General features: G+C 33.3%; 1 protein-coding gene and 1 long non-coding RNA gene across 14 annotated transcripts in view; one reads left to right on the top strand and one right to left on the bottom strand.

The window, feature by feature from the left end:
- LOC145258201 (uncharacterized) overlaps positions 1 to 16,839 on the top strand; it is a 418,516-nt gene that overhangs the window by 80,844 nt on the left and 320,833 nt on the right. The gene's annotated exons all lie outside the window — the stretch shown is intronic.
- LOC145258204 (uncharacterized) overlaps positions 1 to 16,839 on the bottom strand; it is an 82,582-nt gene that overhangs the window by 34,843 nt on the left and 30,900 nt on the right. The gene's annotated exons all lie outside the window — the stretch shown is intronic.

Here is a 16,839-nt window from a genome sequence, read left to right on the forward strand (position 1 = left end):
AAATTATTATTATTGTCAACAAAAACACTAGATCTATATAAATAAAACAACAGATGTATGTATGTATGTGTGTCTGAGTGTAAATATTTAACCGATAAACTTTTAAACTACTAGTCACGTAACACTGAAATTAACAGGAAATAGTAATTATACACCAAGGATGGTTTATAACGAGTGAAATCTTTGTTTGGATGGATGAACAGAAATATGTCGACAAGTTTTAAGGTTAGGCGCAATGTAGTATCCGTTTTGTTTGGTTGAATTTTCATTCGCCTAATCTCTCTCTCTCTCTCTCTCTTTCTCTTAAGAGGAGGTACATTTAAAATTAATCTTTTCTTCATCATTACATTGCGAGGGGGGCGGATATTTAGTTCTCTCCTACTGCAAGAATTGTGACACCATTTTCTGCAAAAAAGTCTCTGGGCAGCCCCATCGTAAGGGCGCCGCATGCAATTAGCAATAAACTAATCCCTTCTCAAAGAGAGAAGGTAAAGCCTAGGAGGGTGGACCTTCTAGGACTGCACAAAACCAGCATTACGCCACAATAAACAGGGATCAGCTCATTACAGGAATGATCTAATCTCTGTTGGTTTCGTGTGGGCCCTAGCCAGATTCATTCACTATTACAGGCAAATATTTAAAAAGCAGACAATATTTAATCACAGCAATTAAAAAGTTTGTGTTCTATTGCTAAGGATGATTCGTATCTGATTTAGATTTAAGATTTGGAAATGCGCAATGCCAATTTAAAATCATTAAATAACTACAATTAAAGATTAAAGATTATATTTCTTCTTTTTCTTCTTCTTCTTTTCCTTTTAAATGGCAGCCATTATAATTATCATTGTTTGTAGAAGAACAGCAAACAATTGCAGTGAAACCCCGGGATACGGTGATCCTAGGAAACGTTTTTTTTTCCAGGTTACGATGTGGAATACAATGTTTTTCCGGCCTCTGGTTATGGTATTTGTCCCACCTTACAGCGTTAGTTATAATGTTATGTACTGTATTTTGCTACTAATTTTTAATGCCGTATCCCGGGGGTTGACTGTATTATTTTATATAAGACAATCCCAGCTAAATAAGAATTGCTCAATATACAAGATAGAGCAAATAAATCATAATTTAGGTATTTAAATTTTATAATTTGAAAAGGTTAATTTTCAAATATAGATTTTTTTTTATTGTTTGCAAAACAAAGAATACAGTTTCATAAATATATTTCCTTATTCCATGAGTTTTCGATGTTTATTCATCTCCTCAGAGAAAAAATATTGGCAAATGTTATTATTGGTTTGCACCTTATTTGCTAAAGGCAATAAACATAGAAAGTTAAAAAGTTTTTAAAGTTTGGTACCTAGTGTTATCTTGTGCATTGGAAAGATTACAATACACGTTGGATCTTTTTACCTCCTTATTATCAGGAACTTCCATTTCAGGATTTAGCATGCATTTTGGATTTAAAGTTCAATATCCTTTTTTCTGCCTCAATATCTAATTTCCCTTATTCTATGTAGCTAAAATAATTTTAAAACTTAACGTATCTGCACAAATTCAAATATATTTAAGCATATTTTATGACCAGGCAAGGCTGCCCTATCCCCGCTAGTATTTATAGTATGCAATACAAACTTATCCGCAGCATTTATTAGGATTTCCCTAAAAGTTGACATGCCACTTATTCAAAATTTTGATGATTTAATTTTTATTTTAAGTTTGATGAATTCTAAAATAAAACAACGGAATATTGCATAAAATGTTTCCTATCTTATTGATGGCGAAATAATTTCAATAACCATTATGACATTGTCAGAAGGAATTCCGATTTTGAAATGTTTTTTTTTTCTAATTAATTTGCTGCTCTTAATTGGAAATACTTTCCGTTCTTCTTTTCATACTTTAAAAATATGCACTATTTCAAAATTAATTATTAATACAATCAAGAAAACATTTTCATAACGTAATTAATTGCATACAAATAAATACAAATTTTTATCTCTGTCTAAACCTAAACGTACATGAACAAAGCTTTTTTTATATAGAACTGCACGCCTGTGGAACTCTCTTCCGTTTCCCTGCTTTCCAGCTGACTACAATATGGTCATTTTCAAGTCCAATGTAAACAAGTTTTGGATGAGCCGTCCCCCTTAAGTAATCCAATTTACCAAATTTCCACTACAAACGATGACTACGATATTGTCCCATTGACTACTGTACACCCATTAATCCTCGAGTGGCCTTTGGGCCTTGATAAATGATGACTTCTTTGTAAAAAAAAAAAAAAAAAAATGAAATGGTATTTATTTATGGACTCAGCTTCATCATCATATCAGACGAATCTGAAGATTCTATTGTTAACATTGGTTTCTAAACAGAATTTTTTTCTAGAAAGACATTGGGTATTTATGGAGTGACCACGAGAAAATTACCAACATCCTAGATTTGACCTTGAAACACTCAGGTCCTTAGTTCATATCCTTAATCACTTGACCACCGTCACTTCCCAAAACATAGGATGAAATTAGATAATTTGATAATATATATATATATATATATATATATAACTCTTATCCTCGAGTGGCCTCTGGGCCTCAAAGCCGCTCGAGGATAAGGGTTGATTCCTATGTAAAGAAAGTGGTGACTCCTATAAAAAAAAAAAAAATTATTTCTACTTGTCATCATTTTTTTTTACTTAATTATTTTTTTTTATAATTTGGAATTTATACAATTTCGCTATGATAGTATTAATTAGCTGTACCCAGCATCAATTTACTTTAATTTTTGAGTACGTTATTATTTAGGAACCCTTTTATTACATAGAGAGGAGAGGGCATTATTTTTTAAAACTATTCTGTACTTTCACCTAACAATTTAATAAACACGACATACCATAAAAGTGCCATTAAACTTAATTTGCATTCCTGTTGTGGCAGTGTAGAAGAATTAATCAGGACGGAATTCCAAAAGTCTCTTAATTTTGTTTAATCACTCGGGTGAAACAATCCTAGTTTTAAAGCCTACGCACTACTACAAAGTGGTGATCCTTCGTGCAGGGATTTACCAATCCAGCAAATTTTAAAAGATGCCCCAGATACCTCCAGACTCAAGTCCCCAAAACCCTTCCACAACTGAAAAATCAAAAATGTCCACCCAGTTGAGACATGGAAGAAGGAATGGAAAATAATACTTCCAAAGGAAGGGACACCATTGCAGACCCAACTTTGCACCTCCCAGATAGTAGGGAGTAGTGGGTAGCTGCAAACCGGATCAGGACAAAACACTGAAGAACTGCAGTAAACAAACATAGCTGGAGGCAAATAGACTCCCCAATCTGCCTAAAGTACAAGGAAGCCACCCAGGACATAGACCACCTGATCCTACACTGTTCAGTCACCCGACTGGAAGGAGGCTGTGTGACAGCCCATCTACCTGAAGACAATTTCTCAGACTTAAAAATAGCAGTATAGAGATCTAACTCAAACGATACTACTTTAGAGTTTAGATGCTTTTAAGGCACAACCTAATAAAATAAATAATACAAGCTTCTGAAATGACGAACGCAACAACTTCATAAAATGTAACACAGAAAAGGTTTATTAAGAAGGAAAAAAGTCCCATTTGTTTTTGCTATACTACTACTACTACTATTAAACTTAATAGTCCTGTCTAAAAATAACATAGTTCATATTCTGCATAAGAACCAATTTTTTGTAGGATTTGGATCTTCGGACTACTGTGTTCATCATAAGTGTCATATTCACAACGTTTCAGTCGATTTAACCTCCAACCTTCTTCAGTTATATTTCATCAAACTCAGGGATCTGCATAAAATTTCAAATGGAACCTTTTATTTAATCCACGGTTCTCATTTCTTTCCATGTTAACCCCCTTATCAACTATTTTAACAAGAAATGCAATCATTTGAGCTGCCTCGGGCTGCTCTGCGACCTTCTGTCTCAGTTGAGATACAGTTTGAAAAAAATGGAGATAGACAGACATAGTGAGTTTTATAAATAAGATTTATAAAATTATTGAGTTTTCAAAGCAGTCCATGTTTTAATTAAATGAGTATTTACTAAGAATTTTAAAGCCATTTTAAATGACTTTTGGGCATTTATTAGAATAACCAACAAAAAAAGGGTGTAAAAAAAAACAAATATACAACAAATAAATATTACCAAAGGCAAACTAAGTTACTCTTCTATTTACTATCCAACTATTTGTGTATTTTAACTTGTTTTAAAATGTTTTTTACTTAAAAATAAAAGTAATGGTATTTTTCTTTCACCGTAAATTATTTATGGATTCAGCATCATCATCATATCAGACGAATCTGAAGATTCTATTGTTAGCATTGGTTTCTAAACAGATTTTTTTTCTAGAAAGACATTGGGTATTTACGGAATGATCACGAGAAGATTACCAACATCCTGGATTTGAACTTGAAACACTCAGGTCGTTAGTTCATATCCTTAACCACTTGACCACCATCACTTCCCAAAACATAGGATGAAATTAGATAATTTGATAAAATATATATATATATTTTTTTTTATTACATATTCACCCCAAACAAGGCACATTGTCACTTTGATGTAGGGGGCTACTATCAGGGACATAAGCAACAGGGGTACTATGTGGGGATTTGGGCAGCAAAATGTCGGTCACGTTACACTTGAACTGCTGCATGTCAGTACAGTTGGGGAAGCAGGAACCTGGAAGAGACTTCCAAAGTCTAGCGTTTCTGGGGAAGAAACTACTGGAGTAGAAGGCTCTTTTACATCTATGGATCTCAACTGTGAAGGGGTGGGATTTTGCTGCTTGTCAGGTTTGTCGGAGGTATTTACGTCGGGGGGGGGGTACAAGTGCTTGCAGTTCGTCGGAGCATTCACTGTTAAAATACTTGTAGAACAGGCAGAGGGATGCTACATTTCGTTGATGGGACAGAGGTTGAAGCTTAGATGACAGTTCAAGACCTATCAGGTTGGCGACTCTCTTTTGAACCTTGTCTAGGAGTGAGAGACTAGTAGCAGATGCACCAGCCCAAATATGACAGCAATACTCCATACATGGGCGAATGGTGGCCTTATAGATGTACAGGATACTTTTGGGCATTAGTAGCTTTCTAGCACGGTAGAGAGAACCTACCTTTTTTGCAGCAGTCCTGGCAATGCTCTTAATGAAATTGTTCCAACTCATGTTTCCTGTGAACGTTAGGCCGTGGAGTTCAAAATATAGGGTGAAATTAGATAATTTGATAAAATATATATAACCCTTATCCTTGAGTGGTCTCCAGCCTCAAGGCCACTCGAAGAGAAGGGTTGAATCCTATGTAAAGAAAGTGGTGACTCCTATGTAAAAACTGCCAAGTTAAAATGAAAATAAGCCGAGCATACGGGGTCTCTCTTCACGAGTGAAAAAATTACTTTCACCATAACTAATGTTTGTGCAAAAATTTTTAAAAAATCCAAGTCGTGGTTATTGAGAAAAGTGTGAACAAATGAATGGATGAACGATTTGGGGGCAATTTTACCCCTATAGTGCCCCCTAGGGGGGAGGAGGGCTACTAGAGTTATCCTGGAAAATCCGTTCCGGCAAAAATTTGTTTTCACCATGACTAATGTGTGTGCAAAATTTCAAACAAATCCAAGACATGGTTATTGAGAAAAGTGCGAACAAACGGACGGATGAACGGGAGTGAATTACTAGGTGCAAACCCTCTGGTAGAACATTACATTTTCACGTGATTGGTGACATTTATTAGATGTATTTCTATTACTATTTTGTTTAATTTTCGATTTTTGAGCGATTATTGAGGATCGACCTGGGTCTTTACATTCTAACTGGACCAGCTTTACACTACTTTATTTTTAATTAAAAATAACACTTTAAAATAAGTAAAATCACAAAAAAACTTAATCAAGTAGATGGATAAGTAACTTAGCTGGTCTTTCATAGCACTTATCTCTACTTATATATAAAAGGCACTTTGTCTGTATGTGTGTTTGTGTGTGCTTGAGTTCATTCTCTATGGACTCCAAAACGGCTGGGCGGATTTTTTGAAAGTTCATACATAAAGTTCATACATTATGCATTTGGGAGTGTTCTTAGGTAGATTTTATATTGGAATGCCTCCAATAAGTATAGAAAATCGATAATCAAATAAATCTGATTGAAAAAGGAACAGTCCAATTTTGACCAAAGTTAACGCCCTTATACAACCTAACATTACAAGAGCATTTGAGAAGTTTTATCACCATATATGCAGAAGGGCCTTGTGTATAAAATCAACAGTAAGTTCTTTGATAAAACAAGAGTGCGTTCGAAATGCATGTCTTTGTTTAGACCACAATTGAACCATAATACTTGACTTTTGCATTTTAAACTTTAATCCAAGCCATTAATAAATAAATAATTTATAAAATCAACAGTAGGTTCTCTACGGTGTAATGTTAACTACAATGTATTACGGACAAAGTCATTGTAGGGAGGCGTGTGAAGTTTCCTTCCACTGCATGTAATCAATGGTTTGATCGAAAATTAAATACTGAGCTCCAATCTATGCCCCGCCTCTTGCCAAACTTTCACAAAAAAAAAACCCACACTATTTAAATTAAAACTACTATAAAACAATCCCCCCCCCACTCTGTCTCTGCCTAAATTTGAACATGGATTCCATGAACAAAACTTCTTTCCTAGAACTGCTCCCCTGTGGAACCCTATTCCGCTGGCTTGCTTTCCAGCTGACTACAATATAGTCGACCTCAAGTTCAATGTTCTAGTGAGCTGTTATACCAAATTCCCACTACAACGATTATTACACTGTTGTCCCTATAACTTAACCTCGAGTGGCCTTCGGATCTAGATAAGTGATAACTCCCTTGTAAAAAAAAAACAACAAAAAACAAAAAACAAAAAAAAAACGATTTCGATGACAATAAAATTATTGGAAGTTTGGAACATTCGTTGATCCTCATTCATCCCGGGCAACGTCGGCTGTCCCTACTAGTTTGTTACATATTTAGTTTTCATTATTTTTAGTTGTTATTTTGTTGACTTTTCTAATAAATGCCCTAACTTTCTATTCAACAGTTTAGACGTTTCCAAATTTATTTCAAATTTCGAAGGCTCACGAAGCCATTTTACCCCCCCCCCATAATGAAAATGGCTGATTTATTTGCGAAGAATTCAGATGGATTTAATAAAAGAATATTAAAAAAATAAAAATTACGATTTCTCTTTATCTTACGGTATTGGTCTTTACAAAAAAAAATACTATTAATAATAAATAAAAAAATAACAATGTATAATTCACGTGGCGGAGAACTCCCACCCCACCTCACCCACCTCAACACACGAGAGATATTCACACAAATTTATAAATCGAAAATTTTTTAAATCACTGATGTGTGCTTCGCTAAAATTCAATCTAATTAAAAAACAAAAATAGACAAAACTTTATTATGTACATAGCCGTCACCGAACGAAAATGTCACGTTCCAAAAATCACGTAACATTTATTATTATTATTTTTTTTAATGATTTTAAAAGTAAACTCTATCCATTACAATTGATCTCGGTAGTTCGAATTGAGTTATCTCCAGTTATTTAAAAAAATATGGCGGATCAAAACACAAACTTTCGCTTATTCATAAAATCTGATCTTTTTAGTAAAAGAAAAATGCTTGATCAATTTACGCAATTTTGGGGGTAAATGTGTAGTTTAGCTGCGTAAATTATTTGCTAGACAAAAAAAAAAAAATTATAGAAACTATTTATTTTGCGATAAAATATTATTAGATCCAAAGGCTGAAATAAAATCAGAAGAAAAATCATTTTTATTATTTTTTCATCATTTTTATTAGACTAAATGTACGATATTCGAGACCGTCATATTGCTTTTAAATTTTAGCCTTTTAAAGGTTTGACAGATTGGCCAAATTTGACCTTTTTTACGCTCTTTCATGGAACTGTTTTTGGCCGCCATAATGTAATGAAAGAGCGTAAAACAAGGCCAAATTTGGCCTTAAATAGGCCAATCTGTCAAACCTTAGAAAGACCACATTTTAAAAGCCTCGAATGTCGTACATTTAGTCTAATAAAAAATGATGAAATAATATAAAAAATGATTTTTTTTTTCTTGTGTTATTTCAGCCTTTGGGTCTAATAATGTGTTTTATATAAAAATAAATAGTTTTTATAAATTTTTTGTCAGTCAAATAATTTACGCCGCTAAACTACACATTTACTATTTTGGAATATGACCTTTCCGTTCGGTGACGAGAACGAATATCATAAAGATTTTTCTCTATTTGCATTTTTTTTTTTTTTTTTTAATAAGGTTGAATTCTGGACAAGTACCTCCTGATGAAGTTGTATATGAGAAATGTTGTCCTACAAAACCATTAAAAGACGACATGCTATACGACACGCTCGTTTTGATGAACAATTGTTTTACTTAAGACAATGATGATGATAAATATGAAAATGCTGTTATTTAATGTATTACTCAGGACAATGATGATGGTGCTTTTAATTGAGCCTCGTTGTGGTGTGGCTTGCAGACTTAGACGCCCGTACCGACACAAAGCGGACGCTGCGGCTAAAAAATAAAAATGAAGAAATTTTAGTTTGGAGTTTTATAATGTCAATAGTTACGGTATGAAAATTTGGTTTCTATTTAGAATTCAACCTAATTAGAAAATGAAAAAAAAAAAAAAAATAAAATAAAATAAATAAATAAAAAAACACCTCCAAAATTCCTTGGTAATTCGGAAGTTTAGCTCATTGGGAGATATTCTATTATACTAAGAATTGTAAGAATTTTTTTAACTACTTTATTCAATGTAAGTAAGTTTTAAACATTAACACACGAAAAAAAAATGCAACGATACTGCAATTTTTCTTTAAAAAAAAAACATTCGAATAATTGTAACAATTTTTTTGCAACAACTTTTGAAAAATAGACTTACCTCCCTTACAACAATAAGTTAAGCTTCCAGATTGCCAAATTTTTATAATGTACGTGATCATCACGGAACGGAAATGTCATATTCCCAAAATTACGTAAATGGATTAAGAAGTTTTATTTCAATAAAAAGAAAATAATTTTAAACGATTTAAAGCGATTAACGTGAAATCGGAAGCTTTACAAGACTGATCTTGCAAGTTCTTTTTTTAAGATGGCGACGCGAGACGGTAATTTTCTGTTTACTCATAAAATTTGATTTTCTGAGTAAAAAAACAATTTTTTAAATAAAAAAACTACTTGATCAATTTACGTGAATTTTGGAATATGACATTAATCGTTCCGTGATTGGTACGAATATCATAGATATTTTTTTTTGTATTTTTTGTCCTTCTTTTTTTTCAATTCGGCTGAATTACCTACTACTATATTAAATGAAACTTTGTGTATGTCGTTCCCTATGGACCCCGAAACGGCTGGGTCGAGTTTTTGAAATTTCACACAAATGTACTTGTGTGCCTGGCAGTGTTCTTAGATAGGTTTTGTATCGGAATGTCTTTGATAAGTATCGATAATCAATAATCGAAAAAATTTGATGAAAGAAGGAACAGGCGATTTTGACTAACGTTAACGACTTATACAGCCTAACATCGCAAGTCGCTTTTAAGAAGTTTTATTACCGCACAAGCAGAAAGGCCTGACATATAAAATCAAGAGTATCTCTTTGATATGACAGGGATGTGTTCGAACTTAATGTTTCTGTTTAGAGCACAATTTAACCACGATATTTGACTTTTAAACTAATTCAAATCATTACCACAGCACAAGTAGAAAAGGCGGGCATATAAAATCAACAGTAAGTTCCCCGGGGCGCGTTCAAACTGAATGTTTGTTTAGAGCACAACTGAACCATGATACTTGATATTTACATTTTAAACTTTAATTCAAGCGATTAATATAAAAATAATTTTATAAAATCAATAGCAGGTTCTCTACGGTGCAATGTAGGGGGAGGGGGATAGAAAGATGGGCAATTTTACCGATTTCGATGAACATTAAAATATGTGAGGGTGAAACATTTGTTGATCCACATTCATTTCCGGGCAACGTCCGGTGTCCCTGTTAGTTATTAGTTAATCCGTGACCCGTCAGGTTAGAAATGGTTATATATACATGATGATTGCAACGTCTTGTCAGAGGAGTGCCACTCCCTCAGACATTTAAAATCCATGAACCCAAATACCTGAGGGAGTATCTATACAAAGATGATGTTACAGAGTCTTAGCTTTGTACGACAGCTAAGTCTCTCTCTCGATTCAAAATGTTGAGATCCAGCAACAAGCAAGAGCAAGATAGCCAGCAACAAATAAAACTGCAGACCAGCTTAATGCGGGTAATGGTCTTCCGCTTTATGGTTTTTTAAATCAGAGATTTGCTTCTCCTAGAAAGGTTGCCTTCACCACGGCTTACGGGAACCCTCTCCACCCCAATACACATATACACACACAAATATAGACGGTGCTAGTTGGCCGTTGACCCAGAAAAAGAGTTCATTCGCCCTTTGGAAGGTCTTGTTTTTAATCCTTCAGGGAGACTAGTCGCCCTCCTCACCAAACAAGTCTGGTGGGGGAACCAGTTTAGTCGCCGGTGACCCGACCATGAGGCAGGTAGTACTGGGTTACATGGTACCAGTAGCATATGACATGACCTGACACAAAATATATACATACATACATACATACATAATATATATATATATATATATATATATATATATATATATATATATATATATATATATATATATATAATAGATTTCTGAACTTTGACATTGAGTCAATGTCACATTGACTGATAAAATAGCAGTTACGGCTGCTGCTGCTGCTGCTTTAAACAAACATTCACGTCCGCAACTTCCTTTGTGACTTCATGCTTGTTTTGGCAACCACCATTCATACCTACTGGCATTTATCCAATATGACGTCATCCATTCACAAGCTTAATAATAATGTACCTATTTACTATGCCTCCCCACGAGACAGAGTTAGACACCAGGGTCGTTTTTTAACGTGGAGAAAAAGGTACAAAAATAAAAATTGTCTCAGTCGTGAAGGATTTCTCCTCCACCGAAAGAGAACAAGAAATAGAAGTGCAGAATCTGAAGAACAGATGCTACACTTTGATCTTGTCCCGAAGCTTGATAATAATGTAGTGGGCCCGATGACAAGCAAAATAGCAAGCAAGATAAAATATAAGATAACAAAATCGATAGTTTTAGTTGCAAAACCATTGGGTCAGTATTTATTTTATATACTTTTTAAAAATTAAGTACATTTTGTAAATGTCATCCATTTTCAAGTAAATGCGTACATTTATATTTTCATAATAATCATTCGTGGATAAGTAGGAGGAATATAGACTGTACTAGAATTTTCAAAGTTCAGTTCAATGTTTACGGTATTTTGTTGGTGTAAGTCCAGAATTCAGCTTATTAAAAAAAAAAAAAAAAAAAAAAAGATACAGAAAAATCTTTATGATGATGCATGTATCCGTCCGTCATCGAATGAAAATATCATTTTCCAAAAATCACGTAAATTTATCAAGTAGATTTTTTAAAAGAAAATCAAATTCTATTACGAACCGAGATACTGTGTTTTGATCCGTCATGCTGAATAAATAAAGGGGAGACAACTTACTTCAAACAATCGAGATCAAATCAACCTTTCAATGGATATAATTTACTATTAAAATCGTTAAAATTGTAAGAAAAAAATGATTTGCTATATAAAAATAAAACTGCTTAATGAATTTACAGTTTTTAGAATATATCATAGAAACCCTCCCCCCTTAATTTTGGATAAAAACTCTTTTTTTCATTCGTCTTTCAGTACATCATCATTTGATGTAATGCAGTGTGTAGGATGACAAGATACAAACAAGATTTAAATTTTCAGTGTATATATATACTAGCATGGGTGCTCGGCGTTTCCCGGGTATTTGGAGGTGTATGTTGAGCAAAAAATAAAAAGAAAAAGAAGCGGTCAATTTTTTAAAACTTTGACCCCTATCATTACTCCTTAAAATTTATTGTTTTGGGCTCAAATCAAGTTATTAAGTTAGATCCATGTCCAAGGAACCTATATCTAAAATTTCAAGAGCGTAGACCTAAAATTGTCGGAGGAGTTTCGTAGAGTTCTCGAAGGAAAAATCGTTGAACTTTGACCCTTTAATCGACAAATTTCTAGCCAAAAACCGATCACATCGATTTTCCCAAATCTCCAAATCTCAGTACCCTGTATATCAAATTTCGAGTATGTAGACTAAAAATTGACAGAGTTATTGCATAGGGAAATGTACACACACGGACATACAGACAGATAGACATTTTCACGTTTTATATATATATATATATATATATATATATATATATATTGTATATTTAGACAGCATTTTTTTTCATTAAGACAAACATTGTTAAAGATAACAATCAGCTTTTGTTTAGTTATACCTTTTTTTATTTTTTTAATCTTTTCTGGTGATGTTTTTGTGTATAAATCAAAGGTATTAATATATGCCTCATAGTTAGATTTAGATTTGCCTCTTCGAAGCATGTCGCGATTTTTGTTGCTTTTCGTCTTTCGTCAAGACATCGTCAGGAATATGTAAGATTTGGTTGTGCTGACATGGCGAATGGTATTAGCAGTAGTAGTCGGAAATCGATTAGTGGGTGCGGAGCCGTTAGTGCTCAGTGGGGAGGGAGGGAGTGTTTAGTTTTGAGGTGAGGGCAGGATCAGAGAGGGGATATATATATATACACACAGGGTGTTTCAAAAGTCTTGGGAACATAACGATTTTTAATAACTCAAAATGTTCCAAGACTTTTGAAACACCTTGTGTGTGTGTGTGTGTGTGTGTGTGTGTATATATATATATATATATATATATATATATATATATATATATATATATATATATATATATATATATATATATATATATATTGCTACTTGATACATAAGAGGTTATCATTTGGGCTGTGGAACTTGAACAGAGAGATGTCTGTTCAGATTATATTGAAACTTAATTAAAGGTTAATACAGTCAGGGAAGCAAGACATTTATTTTAGTATTTATTTATTTATTATTATTATTATTATTATTATTATTATTTTTTTTTTTTGCAAAGTTCAGCAGTCTGAGAGAAGAAAAGGGGGTTTAGCAGTAAAGCCAAGAAACCTGGATTTGCGTTTTAATGTATTTTGAAGTTTTTATTCGGTTTGAAAAAGAACTGGTGTCTAGTTAGTGAGTTAAAATGATAACAACATAGTCGACCCGGGACATGCAGACTACGGAGAGTCAATGATGTCTCAAAAGTCTAAAAAAAAAAAAAAAAAAAGGTATTGATAAAAATTTGCTCAATAAGTGTCACTGTCACATTTATTGGGTGGATTTCTATCAGTATTTTGTTTATTTTTCCAGTTGTTAACCATTATTGACTTTTTGAAGACAGCATGTTCGAGGTCGACAATGTTGTTATCGATTTAACACTAGACACTAGTTCTTTTCAGAGCCGAATAAAACTTCAAAATACGCACCCCCCCCCCCACACACACAAAAATCTCATCCATATCCAAGAGCAACTTATCTTGCCTTTGGTAACATTTATTTGTTATATATTCAATTTTTTTACTCTTCGTTTGTTGGCTTCTCTGCTAAATACCCCCCCAAAAAATTAGAGTAGAAGACTTTCCAGCATCTAAGGGCCTATATATAGTGAAGGGGTAGGATTTTGCTGTTAAGGTTAATTGGAGACATGTATATTGAGGGAGCACAAGTGCTATGATTTCATCCCAGCTTATTCCATTAAAGCACTTGTAAAACAGACACAAAGACGCGACATTGCAGCGATGCGGCAGAGATTAGAGTTTAGTTGATAGTACGGTACCTATTTGGTTAGTGACTCTTTTTTTAACCCGATCTAAAAGCGGGAAACCAGTAGCAAACGCGCCAGCTTAGATGTGGCAATAATACTCTATGCATGGACGAGTGGTGGCTTCGTAGAGGTACATAATACTCTCATGTGTGAGTAATTTTCTCGCACAATAGAGAGCGCTCACCTTCACAGCAGCCTTGGTAATGCCCTCAATGTGTTGGTTTCCAATTCAAGTTTTCAGTGAATTATCGAGGAGTTTTAACGAAGAGCATTCAGGTAATGCTAACCATATTTTACATGTTGTTTATATATATATATATATATATATATATATATATATATATATATATATATAATGATGATGATTGCAACGTCTTGTCAGACGAGTGCCACTCCCTCAAACACAAAGTCCATGAGCCTAAAAATGACTTCTATCGCCACAGGACCATTTTTATAGACAAATGCCTGAGGGAGTATCTATACACAGATGATGTTACAGAGTCTTAGCTTTGTACGACAGCTATGTCTCTCTCTCGGTTCAAAATGTTGAAATCCAGCAACAAGTTAAACTGCAGACCAGCTTAATGCGGGTACTGGACTGCTCTCCCGCTTTATGATTTGCTTCTCCTAGAAGGGTTGCCTTCACCGCGGCTTAAGGGAGCCCTCTCCACCCCAACACACACATACATACACCCAAACACCCACGGTATATATATATATATATATATATATATATATATATATATATATATATATATATATATATATATATATATTGACTACGTTTTCGTTTTGCTATATATTGTAAACTATACACAATAATAAAAAAAATCATCGTCGGGTTTTTCAGTTTTACCTAAAAAACGTATGTCGCAGTGGGGTGGGGTGGGGAGCGGATTAGCATAGGGTGTAGGGATAGGTTTTCAATGTTTTGTTTACGTAAAAAAAAAAAAAGGAAAAAATTCTGCACTTTTGCAGTATGCGAACGGCGGCCATCTTCTGTCGCTAGCTTGAGCTTCTCGGTTGTTGACCTTCAATGGTGCTTTAATTTGAAAAATGTTTCATTTAAATTATTTCTTTGAAAAAAAAATTATACTTTGTAAAAATCCTATGTTGCTTTCATTACAAAATTGTTTTATTAAACTTATTTTCATTAAAATTATATTTTTTACGCAAACTTTGAAATGTTTTTACACCTTGGCCTTCGGGACAAGATCAAAGTGTAGTATCTGTTCCGGCAGATACTGCAAGCTATGACTAGCTATGACTAGCAAATACCAGATGTGGGGGCAACCCCACATGCTTGACCATTAACCAGCTCCCATTTCCCACCTCTCGGGAGCTGGTCCCCTTTTTCCCTTCCCCCTCCCTTCACTCCTCACATTAAAAATCGGCCTTGTGCCTAATTTGCTCGGTGGGGGAGCAAATAAATACCATCTGTTCTTCAGATGCTGCACTTCTATTTCTTGTTCTCTTTCGGTGGAGGAGAAATCCTTCACGATTGAGACAATTTTTATTTTTGTACCTTTTCTCCACGTTAAAAAACGACCCTAGTGTCTAACTCTGTCCCGTGGGGAGGCATAGTAAATAGGTACAATTATATATTGATACATTTTTATACAATAAATGATTTGGCTTCCAAATATTTTTCTGTACGGAAAAAAATTCTTATTCGTTACTTATTTACCGTGTTATTTGACCAAGAAGAAATTGGAGTTATCGCCCTCTAACAATGGCCGACGTCTGCATACTGCAGAAGTGCCTCTTTCTTGTATTAAATTTTTTTAAAAACATTTAAATAAAAAACTATTTTGGGCGAAAGAAAGAAAAGCAATGGTCGCCAGTAATTAAAACATTCAATTAGAGTTAGAGTGTCAAACTTTAAAAAATAAATTAGAACTTTATTTCAGGAAGAGAAATAGAATTTAAAATCAACAATTAATTTAATTTTTTTTTAATAGTCTTGTTTAGAATTCGACTTAATTAAAAATCAAAACAAAACATTTACATACTTGTCACCGAAGGAATATGTCATATATATATATATATATATATATATATATATATATATATATATATATATATATATATATATATATATATATATATATATATATCACATAAATTAATCAAATATTTTTTTATGTAGAAAATTATTAGCGGACCTAAAGAATCTTGTCCCCTCTCTATTTTTTGTTATTTTAAGCTTTTTTTTTTTTTTTTTCGATTTTTATCAGCGGATTATTATCGAATAGATACTAGTCTACCACATTATCAAAAGTGAAAAAAAAAAAGTCAATATTTAAATATTTGTAGGGAGTGTTCAGTTTCTAATCGAACGTTCTTGTAAATCAATCCCCCATTTTAGAACCACTCGATGTTTTTCGGACAAATTTCGCGAATTTAGCTAATTTTTTTCAAATACTCTATTTTTTTAAATCTTGGTAGACTAGTGTCCATTCGATAATAATTCGCTGCAAAAAATTGAAGAAAAAAAAAGATAAAATAAAAAGAAATAGAGAGAGTAGTAAGATTCTTAAAGTTCGCCAAGCAATTTTTTTTTTTTTTTTTTTTTTTTGTACTCTTGTATAATTTGACCCGAATTCTCGTGATTCCCCGTCAAGCCCGGATCGGGCGAGACCGGCAATCATCGGTGTCAGCTGAGCGGCGGCGGGCGTAACAGACGCAGACTAAGGAAAAAAACAAAACCAAAAAAAAAAAAAACAAAAAAAAAAATGCAAATTATCAAAAAATAACAAAAAGCCTACCTTGAATAAAACAAATATGTTTATTTAATTTATTTTAATATTTATTCATTATTATTTTTTCCTTTTTTTTTTGCAAAATATTTATCAACAGCAAGTTATTTAAATATTGTTATCTTCAAGAAAAGGTCGTTTTGTTTACCCGTTTAAATGTTAGGTGTAAGTACAATTTTT

This window comes from Euprymna scolopes, chromosome 33 (genome assembly GCF_053919585.1).
Source record: "Euprymna scolopes isolate OS-2025 chromosome 33, ASM5391958v1, whole genome shotgun sequence".
In the NCBI taxonomy this organism is placed as follows: domain Eukaryota; kingdom Metazoa; phylum Mollusca; class Cephalopoda; order Sepiida; family Sepiolidae; genus Euprymna; species Euprymna scolopes.